Genomic DNA, 13,237 nt, shown 5'->3' on the forward strand with positions numbered 1-13,237 from the left:
TTTGTAGCTTTGAATTCTATTGTACATGGATGATCATATGAGGTATGGGAGTAGATTGACTTCTTCAGTGCAGAAAGGGCTATAATCAACATGAATCATAGAATTTCCGAGCACTTGTCAAAAACCACTGAGCGAAATCTCTGATTTGTAGCACATGGACTATAGCGGTTCACCAGCAGCTTTACAATGGAATCACAGGAGAGTCATTAAAGGCCAGCATCCTTGCAAGAGGATTCGCAGTCGGGTTAAAGCCAGCCAAAGATGCTCACATCTCATGAGTGAATTAAACAAATCAAAAAACCATTCCATGTTTGCAACTTTGAGGTTTGTAAACATCACCAATTGCAAAACGCTAACGTCATGCGCCAGCTCAAGATCAAGTCCCCTCAAATCCTTTCTTTTGCAAAGCCGTAAATACCAGTTATCTCCTGATAATTTGTGGCTCTGTTCCACTTTCACATGTTTCTAAATACTTTTATTTTACCATTTGAAAGCATGCAGAACTAAATGTGAGTATCTACTTATGTTTGATTTCCTAAAGTACTGTGACATCTCAATGTTGCATTCTTGTCTAAACAAACTCTTAACTGTGAAAATTAGGTATGAGCTGTTTCTCATTTAACACTTTGTACTAACAGGAAAATCACTTAGAATAAACAGTTGTCTTTCTGTTTTATAAGATTTTGTTTCTGGGGAGGAAGCTATTCTCCATCTAATTTTGTAATCAACATCACAAACCTAATGGGCAAATTTCCTCAAATTTCTATTGCTGGAGAAATCATAAATGTATTCTATTTGTGTGTTTTTACAAAATTACTAGGAATAACAAACAAGTGGACAATTATTATCTGTTGTCTCCTACATTTACTGTAAGAATGCAAAATCAGTGAGAGTTGCATTCTGTTGAGATCTACCAGAATCATCCAGAGCTTGCTACCAAAGTAATCTTGTGCCATTGGTTCTTGCCTTGGAGCAGCCGAAGTAGCAATATTAGCTATCAATACACCACAAAACAGTTTATCTTTAACAGATCATTTGCAACACAGTATTTTCTGCCATAGTATGCAGATTACGTTGCTATAAAATGGGATGAGTGACAAGCAGCAGATTATTAATAAACAGTTCTTTGTAGGACTGTATAAAAGCATCCAGTAATTCCCCAGGGGTTGGTACTGGGATCATTACTTTCCTGATCTATATGATGATCTAGACTTGGGTATGCTGGGCACAATTTCAATATCCTAATAAGTACAAGAAAATAACTCCGACAAAATGTGTCTTTTTTCAGCAATATTCAACTTTTGTACTGTATAACCAAACAACTATTTGTAACCTTGTGAAAGATACAACATTGAAAATGATTGTGTACTTAGAAACTACTTGAAAGTACTTTTAAGATTACATAACACTATTCCAATAACATTACAGTTAATGCCTACTCCCGTTGTAAAGCTATTTTATATTCTCTTTTGTTTTCCATTCAGTTTCATTTGCCACAGAAATTGTGAAAGGTGTATCATATAAATTTTGAGATGGTGTTTTTACAATATGTTGATATAAATATAGCTATGGGACAGTATAGCTATGAAAAACCCAGTCAAATGTAGTTGAATCATATGACTGCTGGCACATGTAATAAGAGATTCCTTACACAATCCATGTGTGTAAATTATGTTATGTAACTGATACAAGAAAGAAAACAAATTCCCAAAAGAAGCAAAACAAATTGAACAGATAATACATTTCTAATAAAAATGAATAAACAAAAACATCTGCGATTAATGCTTCTGCTTTTGGAGTTTTTTGTTGGTAACATGATTGGTAAGACAAATACTTAGCTATTACTAATGTGAGCTGCAAATGTGTTGCTGGTCAAAGCACAGCAGGCCAGGCAGCATCTCAGGAATAGAGAATTCGACGTTTCGAACATAAGCCCTTCATCAGGAATGAGAGAGAGTAGCCAAGCAGGCTAAGATAAAAAGTAGGGAGGAGGGACTTGGGGGAGGGGCGATGGAAGTGGGATAGGTGGAAGGAGGTCAAGGTGAGGGTGATAGGCCGGAGTGGGGTGGGGGCGGAGAGGTCAGGAAGAGGATTGCAGGTTAGGAGGGCGGGTAGGCAGGTGCTGAGGAAGGAGATGTGGCTGTGGTAACGAGTCTGTTACTAATGTGACCCAAGTAAGAGTTCTGGGAGATAAATTGATGGATGACACACCATAAGCCCATAAGAAATAGAAGGAGGAATAGACCGTTCAACCCCTCAAGTCTGTTCCGCTATTCAATAGGATCATGGCTGATCTGGCATTTCTCAGACCCATTTTCCTGCATTTTCCCTCTAATCCTGGATTTCCCTATTGATCAAGAATCCATACCTTATTATAGAGACTCTGTTCAAAGTCAAGTAGCAATGGAGGAGTAGAGGAGGCTAACCAAGAAGAAGAAGGAAAGATGAACTCTATTGTAGTAAAATCGTTCATCATATTCAGTCTTTCAAGAAGGTGCCAGAGCATGGTGACACTTTGCCTTCTGCTGCAAATAACCACTTTTCACTGTATTTTTATATTGATGTAACAATAAATCTAAATCAAAAATCAAAATCAAATTAAAAAGAGATGTGATAGATTTTAAGCAAATCAGCGAAAGTGATCACAAAAATGAAGTTTAAAATCGGCAGGAGGGAATCATTGGGAAAAGGGATGATGATGCATGCTAGGCAAAAGGAAGTAGTAATAGGACAGTCTGCACTTGGTTTGCCCAAGGTAGCAGCAAATATAATGGCAGGGGGAGGGAACATCTTGCTGTAAGGCACTGTGAGATGTTAATCTAAAACCTAAAGCATGAGACAGCTGCCTGCGTGGCAAATATGTGTATTCAACAAAATAGCCATGCTGAAAAGTGGATGAGGGCTAGTCCTCAGTCTAGTTACTGGGAGCCATTGTTTGTCCCGTCAGTCATGGGCACAGTATTTAAATAGTACTGGGTCGGCCTGTCATTCAGTTGTCTACTCAGATAGTCAGGTGATATGTCTGATTACAGTCAAAGGAGTGAGCAATGGCAGTGAGGGGGGATTACTGCCAAAAGCGGTGGGGGACTCAAGGCTGGGATGTGAGAAAGGCAGAGGCATTTGCGAAGATAGGGACAAAGGTGGTGACTTGGGGACTTAAAGTATATTAGAGTAGACAACAGCATCAGAGGACAAATTAGGCTGAGATGGGGTAGGTTATTAGCAATGACCACCAGCATGGCCTACAGAGGTGACCTGAGGATCAGGTGGAGCCCAGAGTTGATGGTGCCCACTGTGATCTATGTTCCCTGCCATCAATTACTGTTCACTGGATGCAAAATTTAACTGGCAAGTGTTTGAGACAATGCCCAGGGTGAATGGAGATAATGTCAATTTGCTAGGCGAAAGCATGGAATCCATGTCTGCTGGATTCTAAGACATTGAAGGGAAAAATGCATGAAGCATTTGTTTGCAAACTCCAGCTTTGCAATAATTTCTTTTAACATGTGCAATGCACACAAAGTGAATGTGCTTAGGGTTCAAGTGCTGGTCAAAGGTGAACTATGTCATGCCAATGACACTTGTAAATGTAACATTGGCATCTCAGTGAAGCAGAGGTTAGTGGCAATGACTTAAAAAGAGGCAAACACTAGCCAAAGGAATCCCATCACTTGTGAAACTTCCAGCATACTGTGGAAGTGGGGAATATCACTTCATCATTTGTCATGCAAATATGATGATAGACTCTATTGAATGCAATGGTTAAATGGTAGATGCAATTCTGGAAACGGGGTCAGAGTGAAACAGGCACTCTCTTTTTGATGTACTGTGTTGGTTTCTTGGCCTGTGCTGCACCATCACCAGGTTGGTGTATATGCTGTAATCGGAGCCATGATGGAGCAGATGATAGGACTGCTAGGTTCCAGCATACTGTGCTCTGCACAATTGGAGCAGACATTGAGGCAATGTTCTGGATTCTGAGGAACTGGGGGGATGGGAGCAGCCTTCTTCTGAGGAAGATGAGAATACTGGGGAGGAGAAAACTCTCCTTGTGCATGACAGTGCACAGTTGCATTTACTGTTACAAGCCAGATAGAGTCTCATTGACACCAGTTTGAGGAGATGAAAACTGGGGCAGCAGACCATCATGGAACATAAAATAGTTATTGGCCTTGATGCCAGCATTTGGTTTGCATTGTGGGAATAAAATGCAGTCCCTATTCATTTAGCTTGTGTTGCTTTTGCGAGCAGTAAATAAAAGCTCATGAATGCACCTCATGAACGCAAGATTGCTGTGTCATGTTCCTCTACTGGACAATGACAAGTTGTGGCTCTTCACTGAGCATTGGAGTTGTGATGACTTATAGAGGGTGTTTCTTTCTTTCCGAACACAGGACCAAGAAAGGCTGAATGTGAAGAAAGTCCAAGAGTGAGGTCACAAGAAATCTGTAAGATTATTGGCTGGTAAGAAGCGCCTGTAGGAAGTGAGTCTAAATAGCTTAAAACTAAAAAATAAGTATCATTCATAAAGAAGAGCAGCTACTTAGATTTAAGGAAGTAACACTTGCAGAAGAGAGGTAAAATTAAAATAAGTCAAAATAAAAACTGAAGGAAAACAATGTTAACGTCAATAAATTAGGTTAATAGTAAGGTTTATACCAAGTTGATTCTGAAGGAAACAAATATTTTCACCATTAAGTGATCCAGGTCAGCAGGACAAATGCGGTCTACATCCTGTAGTTTGTATAAAATCATGGACACATTTCCAGATAAACACATTTGCAGGAAGCATTGCCAGCTGCACAAGCTTGAACGTTCTGGTTTTGCAACTTGAGCTGTTACTGTTGTGCATCTATAAGGCATATACTATCTGGATAGCATCTATAGGGAGTTGATCACATCATAGCTTGGAGGCATACAGGCAGAATGGATGACTGCCAGGCAGTCTAAGGAAATCATTGTGTGAGGGTAAGGGCTTCTGAGGGGAGTGAACCACAGACAAGACCATGGCATGAAGGGTATCTCAGGTGTACTAAGGGCTGAAAGAAAGGAAGATAATAATTATAGGGGACTGTATGAAATGTGATTCCACGATGGTGTGTTACTTCCCTAACGCTAGGATCAAGAATGTGATGAACTGTCACAGGACTTCATTCTAGGGCTTGGGGGAATCAGCCAGGGTGCAACAATATAGTTGGGACGAGGGATGAAGAATACAGGGAGTTGGGAATGAAATTGAAAAGCAGGATCATCAGAGCAATAATCTCAGGGTTACTGCCAAGGTCATGTAAGTATAAGAGCAGGAGGATGAACCGATTGAACGCATGGCTACAAAACTAGCGTAGGATGGAGGGCATTAGATTCCACAGGCAAAGGGAGCAATTCTGGGCTAGGTGGGATCAGTACAAGCTGGACAAGTTATATTGTAGTAGGACTGGGAAGACAAGCGCGCAGACAGATTTGCTGGTGTTATTGGCATTTGTTTAAACTAGCTTGTTAGTAGATAACCCAAATTGGAAGGAAGTTGAACTGATAACAGGAAATAGGAAAGCTGCAAGGGAGACCAGAAGCCAGGAGAAACAAAGCTGAACATCATGTTTGCCTCGAAAGCGAATGATGTCAAAAAGATAAAGTTAAAGGCACTCTATCTGAATTCACACAGTATTTGCAACAAGATGAATTATATAAAGACACAAATAATGTTAAATAGTCATGAGATAATTGCAATTTAGAAATATAGCTGCACGTGGCCAGGACTAGGAACTGAATGTTGAAGGATATTCAACATTTAAGAATGAAAGAGCTGGAGTTGCACTGATGATATGAGATGGAATCAAGACTTCCGTAAAGGAAATCTCAGATTGGAAGAACAATGTGTGGAATCTGGGTGGAACTAAGAAACAGCAAGCAGGAGCAAATATTGATTAGAGTTAAATATAGGTCAGTAATGGTATTGTGAGGAGCAATATAAATCAGAGGAGAGAAGCTTATTGCATCTGCAACACAGAAATCATTGGTGACTTCAGTATGGATGTAGACTGGGTAAATCAATTGGGCACTAAAGCTGTTGAGGATAAGTTCTTGGGATATTTTAGGAACATTTTTTTTCAGAACAGCAACTGAAGAGCCGCCTAGTGGAATGTAATAAGAAAGGGCTAATTAATAATCTTCTTGTAAGTGAAGCTTTAGGAATGAATGACTGCAACTTGTTGATATTTAAATACATTATATTTGAATGTGAAATAATTCAATCTGAAGGAAGAGTGTTATCTTTGAATAAGGGAAGTTATGAAAACATGAAGCACAGGTTGGCTAGGCCATGTTGGGAAACTAGATTAAAAGGATTGACTGTATTGGATTAGATTAATTCCCTACAGTGTGGAAACAGGCCATTTGGCCCAACAAGTCCACACCAACTCTCCAAAGAGTAACGCACCCCCTGCATTTACCCCTAACGAATGCACCTAACACTATGAGCAATTTAGTGTGGCCAATTTACCTGACCTGATTGTCTATGAGAGGACCACGTTGGCAATGATCATTCTGTAAAGAACGATTACATGACTCACAGCAACTATACATTTCATCAAGGTTCAAAACTCAAAAAAATCAGTCAATTGTGTCTGATGAAAGAAGTTCAGGATTGCATAAAACAAAAAGAAAAGGCTTATGAAATGGCCAAAATTAGTAATAAATCTAAGGATTAGGAAGCTTTTAGAATATAGCAAAAGAAGACCAAGAAATTGAAAAAGAAAGGAGGGACAGAATAATAATACAATCCAGTAAAAACATAAAAATAGATTATAAGAGCTTCTATACATATACAAATAAGAATAATTTGGATAAAATGAATGTGGTTCCATGAAAGGCAAAGTCAAGAGAATTTATATTTCTGACTACAGAAATAGCAGATAAGCTAAATAATTATTTTGTGTCCGTTTTTACTGAGGAAAACAGAAGAAATCCAACACTAAAGATTCAAATGACCAGACAGAATGAGTTGAAAAAAATTAGCATTAGTAAGAAGGTTATACTGGAGAAATTAATTTGGCTTAAAGTTGATAAATCCTTGGGACCTGATAGTCTATATCCCAATGTTGAAGGAGGTGGTTACAGAGATAGTTGACACATTGATAAACAAGTTCCAAACTTCCAGATTCTGGACTGATTCCTGCTTGATTGGAACCTTGCAAATGTCACCATGCTATTTAAAAGAGCCAGGGAAATAAACAGGGAATTACAGACCCATCACCTTTCCATCAGTAACAGGGAAATTGCTAGAATCTAATAGAAAGGTCGTGATAAAGATCTAATTGTGCATAATCAGAATGGACTTGCAAATGGAAACTTAGGTTTGACAAACTTATTGAGGAGTTTTTGAGGGTGCTATTAAATAAATTGATAAACGTGAGTCAAAGGCTGTAGTATATTTGGATTTTAAAAAGAGGTTAGAAAGTGTATATGTGCAAAGGGTGTCCCCATCAAAAATTCATTAAAAGCTAATAGCTTGCAGCAAGCTATTAAGAAAAAAATTGGAATATTAGCCTTTTTTGCAAGAGGATTTGAGTACAGGAATATTGAAGACTTGCTTCAATTCCATACGAGTTTGCTTAGACTATACCTGGATATTGTATGCTTTTGGTCTCCTTATTGCAGGAAAGATATGATTGCCATAGAGGGAGTGCAATGGAGGTTCATCAAATTTGTTCCCAGGATGGTGGGATTGTTTTATGGAGATTGCTGAGATTTTCTAGCATTTTCTCTTTTGGTTCCAGCATCTGCAGTAATTTGCTTTTATCTCAAAATGTATTAATTCTACTACTAAGGTGGATTAGGATAGTTGTGTCTCATTTACGTGATCATCATGAACACATCTCCTGTCTATCCAATCTAGACAGTCAATTCTATTCATTAAATTGTATTTTTTCTCTTTTTAGTGATATTTCGTTGATTTATTACAATGCATTTCACATTTTCTGCAGGATATTCCTTTCAAAAGAAAATAGCTTCAAGCTATTTGCTACCCTGTATACACTTTGGAATATACATAGCACACAGCTTCAACAGTTTGCTCAGTACAGGTATAAATTCCCTGATGATTGTATTTTTCTTGAATATCTCCCTCCTTTTCATTTCTTTATTTAAACTTCTGGGATGTTACTTATATCAATCAAAGTGAAAATTGATGCAAAATTGATTCAATTCATCTTTCATCTCCGTATTTTCCATTATTAATTCCTCAGACTCACTTTCCATAGGACAAACATTCATTTTATTAATTCTTTTTAAAAACCTTTGAAATTTTTTACTCCTGTTTTACATTTCAAGCTAGCTACTTCCTTCACTCTGTTATCCTTTTAATAATCTTTAAAGAAAGGACAAAATATTACAAAATGTAGTCTTTCTGATTTCTTTTAATATTCTATTCAATCTTCTAACCTTCCATCTGACTTTGTGCAATTTCTGCTTTTCCTTTAGGTTTTTAATTAACCATGGAAGGTGAGTCATCCCTTTGAAAATTTTCTTTCTCCTTAGTATGTTTCTAATTTGTATATTCTGAATTATCCCCTTAAAGGCCTGTCATTGCATCTCTATTCCCTAAAATCTTAACAAAATTGAGGAAGATAGATTTAAACAACTTCCTTGGTGACATCCACTGCCAGAATATGGCATTACAAGTTGAAATTTTACAACATTGTGAAAAGGAGCAGCCAGATTTTTCAATTAATACTTTTAATTTCTACGAAAATATATCAAAATAATGATAGCCCCAACTTGTTTCAACTGTGTCCCCAGTAATGAATAGTTCTATGCGTTGTTAAAATTATTGGGTGTGTCTATTCACTGTCTATGTACGTTGGGATAAAAATTAATAACAATACGACATTTTCAGAATGTATAATGGGTGCAAACACAATTTACAGTGAAACATTCTGTGCACAGTTTGTGTATCAGTAATCCTAGTGCAAAACTGTTGGGGAACCACACTATAGATCCCCAGACAGATACCTAAAACAATGACAGATTCCTTGAATACAGACCAGATACTTGTTCAAGGTCTTTGTTTGCACTTTGGTCACATGATGAGGAGGGCTAAAATTAAAACTTCTACTTCATGACTTTGTTTTATTAAAATACTACAGGGGAAATATTTGCTCAATGTAAAGTAATAATATAGAATAAGTTACGTGTGAATACTTAAAAAGAAGATAACCTCTGATGTGTGTCCATCAATATCTGTGCTACAAATGGTCAGCAATCCTATATCAATCTTTGAGCCATGGATTTAACTTCTTGACTTTATTTACTCCATGCAGTTAGGCTACGGCTCAGATAGTAATCTAGAAACTATTTTGTCGGAGTTTGGGCTTTTTCAATTTAGCTCCGAACTGTTCAAAATTTAGCAAATCTTCCGATCTAGTCTTACTAATGTGCTTTGTACTAACGTGGACAACAACTATCCTGCCCTCTCATTCCAAGTTCCGCTCCAGCCCCAAAAATATGTCCTTGACCCTTGTACCAGGCAGACAACTCAGCCTTCGGGACTCCAATTCTAAACTAGTCCTACCTGCCTGTGCTTGGCCAATATTGCTCCAAACGTTTCTTAACCACTTCAAAGTTTGGGAGAAGATTTGTAGCTCGGGTGCTCATTGTTGTGGTTCTGTTCGCCGAACTGTGAGTTTTTGTTGCAAACGTTTCGTCCCCTTTCTAGGTGACATCCTCAGTGCTTGGGAGCCTCCTGTGAAGCGCTTCTGTCATGTTCCCTTCGGCATTTATAGTGGCTTGTCTCTGCCGCTTCCGGTTGTCAGTTGCTGTCCGCTGCAGTGGCCGGTATATTGGGTCCAGGTCGATGTGTTTGTTGATAGAATCTGTGGATGAGTGCCATGCCTCTAGGAATTCCCTGGTTGTTCTCTGTTTGGCTTGCGCTATAATAGTAGTGTTGTCCCAGTCGAATTCATGTTGTTTGTCATCTATGTGTGTGGCTACTAAGGATAGCTGGTCGTGTCGTTTCGTGGCTAGTTGGTGTTTGTGAATGCGGGTTGTTAGCTGTCTTCCTGCTTGGCCTATGTAGTGTTTTGTGCAGTCCTTGCATGGGATCTTGTACACTACATTGGTTTTGCTCATGGGACAACACTACTATTATAGCGCAAGCCAAACAGAGAACAGCCAGGAAATTCCTAGAGGCATGGCACTCATCCACAGATTCTATCAACAAACACATCGACCTGGACCCAATATACCAGCCACTGCAGCGGACAGCAACTGACGACCGGAAGCAGCAGAGACAAGCCACTATAAATGCCGAAGGGAACATGACAGAAGCGCTTCACAGGAGGCTCCCAAGCACTGAGGATGTCACCTAGAAAGGGGACGAAACGTTTGCAACAAAAACTCACAGCTCGGCGAACAGAACCACAACAACATTTCTTAACCACGTTCTTACCTAAATGTCTTTTAAATGCTAAACTCTACCCGCAGCCATCATTTCCTCTGGAAGTTTTTTCCACACACGAACAACTCCTGTAAAAGAATTAGCCCTTGTGCCTTTTAAAAGTCTTTCTCCTCTCACCTTAAAAATATACCTCATGGTCTTGACGAGACCTGCCATTCACCTTATCTATACCCCTATATCTATATTGCAGGCAAACTCTTATTTCCTCCTCCAATTTGAATGACTTATTGTGCTAAGCTGCCATGATCAGTTTGTTCATTTTCCCCACAGTCTCCACACTTGTCCACACAACTTGTGAGAACCTCATAACCATTGGACAATTGCAGAGGCGAGGGTTTCTTAATTTTATCTTCCTGGGTCCTCAGACCTGCCTCATCTGTAATCACACAGTCTCCTGTCCCTATTGTTCATCATGGCACTATGCTGCAAATGTGTTGCTGGTCAAAGCACAGCAGGTTAGGCAGCATCTCAGGAATAGAGAATTCGACGTTTCGAGCATAAGCCCTTCATCAGGAATAAGAGAGAGAGAGCCAAGCCGGCTGAGATAAAAGGTAGGGAGGAGGGACTAGGGGGAGGGGCGATGGAGGTGGGATCGCCCCTCCCCCTAGTCCCTCCTCCCTACCTTTTATCTCAGCCGGCTTGGCTCTCTCTCTCTTATTCCTGATGAAGGGCTTATGCTCGAAACGTCGAATTCTCTATTCCTGAGATGCTGCCTAACCTGCTGTGCTTTGACCAGCAACACATTTGCAGCTGTGATCTCCAGCATCTGCAGACCTCATTTTTTACTCATGGCACTATGCCAAAGAACTACTACAGAACTATCTCAGTAGCCTATCCATATTTACTACTCAACCAAAACATAAAAACAGGTATCTGGTCATTATAACATAAGAACCAGGAGCAGGAGTACTCAACCAAAACATAAAAACAGATATCCGGTCATTATAACATAAGAACATGAGAACCAGGAGCAGGAGTAGGCCATCTGGCTCTTCAAGCCTGCTCTGCTATTCAATAAGATCATGGTTGATCCTTTCATGGCCTCAGCTCCACTTCCCCACCCTCTCACTGTAACCCTCAATTCTTTTATTGTTCAAAAAAAAGTATCTTCGCTTTGAAAACATTTATTGAAGTATGTCAACTACTTCAAGGGGGAAGGGAATTCCATTGATTCACAACACTCTGGGTGAAGAAGCACCTTCTCAATTTAGTCCTAAATCTGCTCCCCCTAATTTTGAGGCTATGCCCTCTTGTCCCAGTTTCAGTTGTCGAGTTATAGAGTCATAGAGATGTACAACATGGAAACAGACCCGTTGGTCCAACCCGTCCATGCCAACCAAATATCCCAACCCAATCTAGTCCCACCTGGCAGCACCCGGCCCATATCTCTCCAAACCCTTCCTATTCATATATCCATCCAAATGTTTCTTAAATGGTGCAATTGTACCAGCCTCCACCACTTCCTCTGGCAGCTCATTTCATACATGTACCACCCTCTGTGTGAAAAAGTTGCCACGTAGGTCTCTTTTATATCTTTCCCCCTCACCCTGAACCTATGCCCTTTAGTTCTGGACTCCCCAACCCCAGGGAAAAGATTTTGCCTATTTACTCTATCCATGCCCCAGTGAAAACATCCTCTTTACATCTATCTTGTATATTCCCTTCATAATTTTGTATGTTTTTATAAGATTTCCCTCATTCTTCTAAAGTCCAATGAATATAATCCCAGTCTACTCAGTCTCTCCTCCTAAGCCAACCCCCTCAATTCCAGAATCAACCTGGTGCACCATCTCTGCACACCTTCTAGTGCCAGAGCATCCTTTCTCAAGTAAGGAGACCAAAACTGCACACAGTACTCCAGGTGTGGCCTCAACAGCACCCTATGCAGCTGCAACATAACCTCCCTGCTTTTAAACTCAATCCCTTTAGCAATGGAGGAATGTCAATGCAAGAGGCCTAACAGGGTAGGCAGATGAAATCAGCGCATGGTTAGGAACATGGGACTGGGATATCTGAGCATTTACAGAAAATGTGGCTCAGGGATGGACAGGACTGGCAGCTTAATGTTCCAGGATACTAAATGCTACAGGAAGGACAGAAAGGAAGGCAAGAGAGGAGGTGGTGTGGTGTTTTTGATAAGAGATAGCATTACAGCTGTACTTAGGGAGGATATTCCCGAAAATACATCCAGGGAAGTTATTTGGGTTGAACTGAGAAATAAGAAAGGGATGATCACCTTATTGGGATTGTATTACAGACCCTCTAATAGTCAGAGGGAAATTGAGAAATAAATTTGAAAGGAGATCTCAGTTATCTATAAGAATAATAGGGTGGTTATGTTTTAACCTTCCAAACACAGATTGGGACTGCAATAGTGTTGAGAGTTTAGATGGAGAGGAATTTGTTAATTGTGTACAAGAAAGTTTTGTGATTCAGTTTGTGGATGTACCTACTAGAGAAGGTGCAAAATTTGACCTACTCTTGGGAAATAAGGCAGGACAGGTGACTAAGGTGGCAGTAGGGGAGCACTTTGGGGCCAGCGACCATATTTAAAATAGTGATGGAAAAGGATAGACCAGATCTAAAAGTTGAAATTGGAGGAAGGCCAATTTTGATTGTATTAGGCAAGAACTTTCAAAAGTTAATTGGGCACAGATGTTCACAGGGAAAGGGACGGCTAGAAAATGGGAAGCCTTCAGAAATGAGATAACGAGAGTCCAGGGAAAGTATATTCTTGTTAGGGTGAAAGGCAAGGCTGGTAGGTATAGGGAATGCTGGATGACT

General features: G+C 39.8%; 1 protein-coding gene across 1 annotated transcript in view; it reads left to right on the top strand.

Moving 5' to 3' along the window:
- Window positions 1–8,001: 8,001 nt before the first annotated feature.
- Window positions 8,002–13,237, top strand: part of LOC132816121 (threonine synthase-like 1) — a 64,445-nt gene continuing 59,209 nt past the window's right edge. The window contains exon 1 of the mRNA XM_060825580.1: window positions 8,002–8,081. The gene's annotated coding sequence lies outside the window, so the exon portion shown is untranslated. The remainder of the gene's footprint in view (window positions 8,082–13,237) is intronic.

The sequence above is a fragment of the Hemiscyllium ocellatum genome, chromosome 5 (assembly GCF_020745735.1).
Source record: "Hemiscyllium ocellatum isolate sHemOce1 chromosome 5, sHemOce1.pat.X.cur, whole genome shotgun sequence".
In the NCBI taxonomy this organism is placed as follows: domain Eukaryota; kingdom Metazoa; phylum Chordata; class Chondrichthyes; order Orectolobiformes; family Hemiscylliidae; genus Hemiscyllium; species Hemiscyllium ocellatum.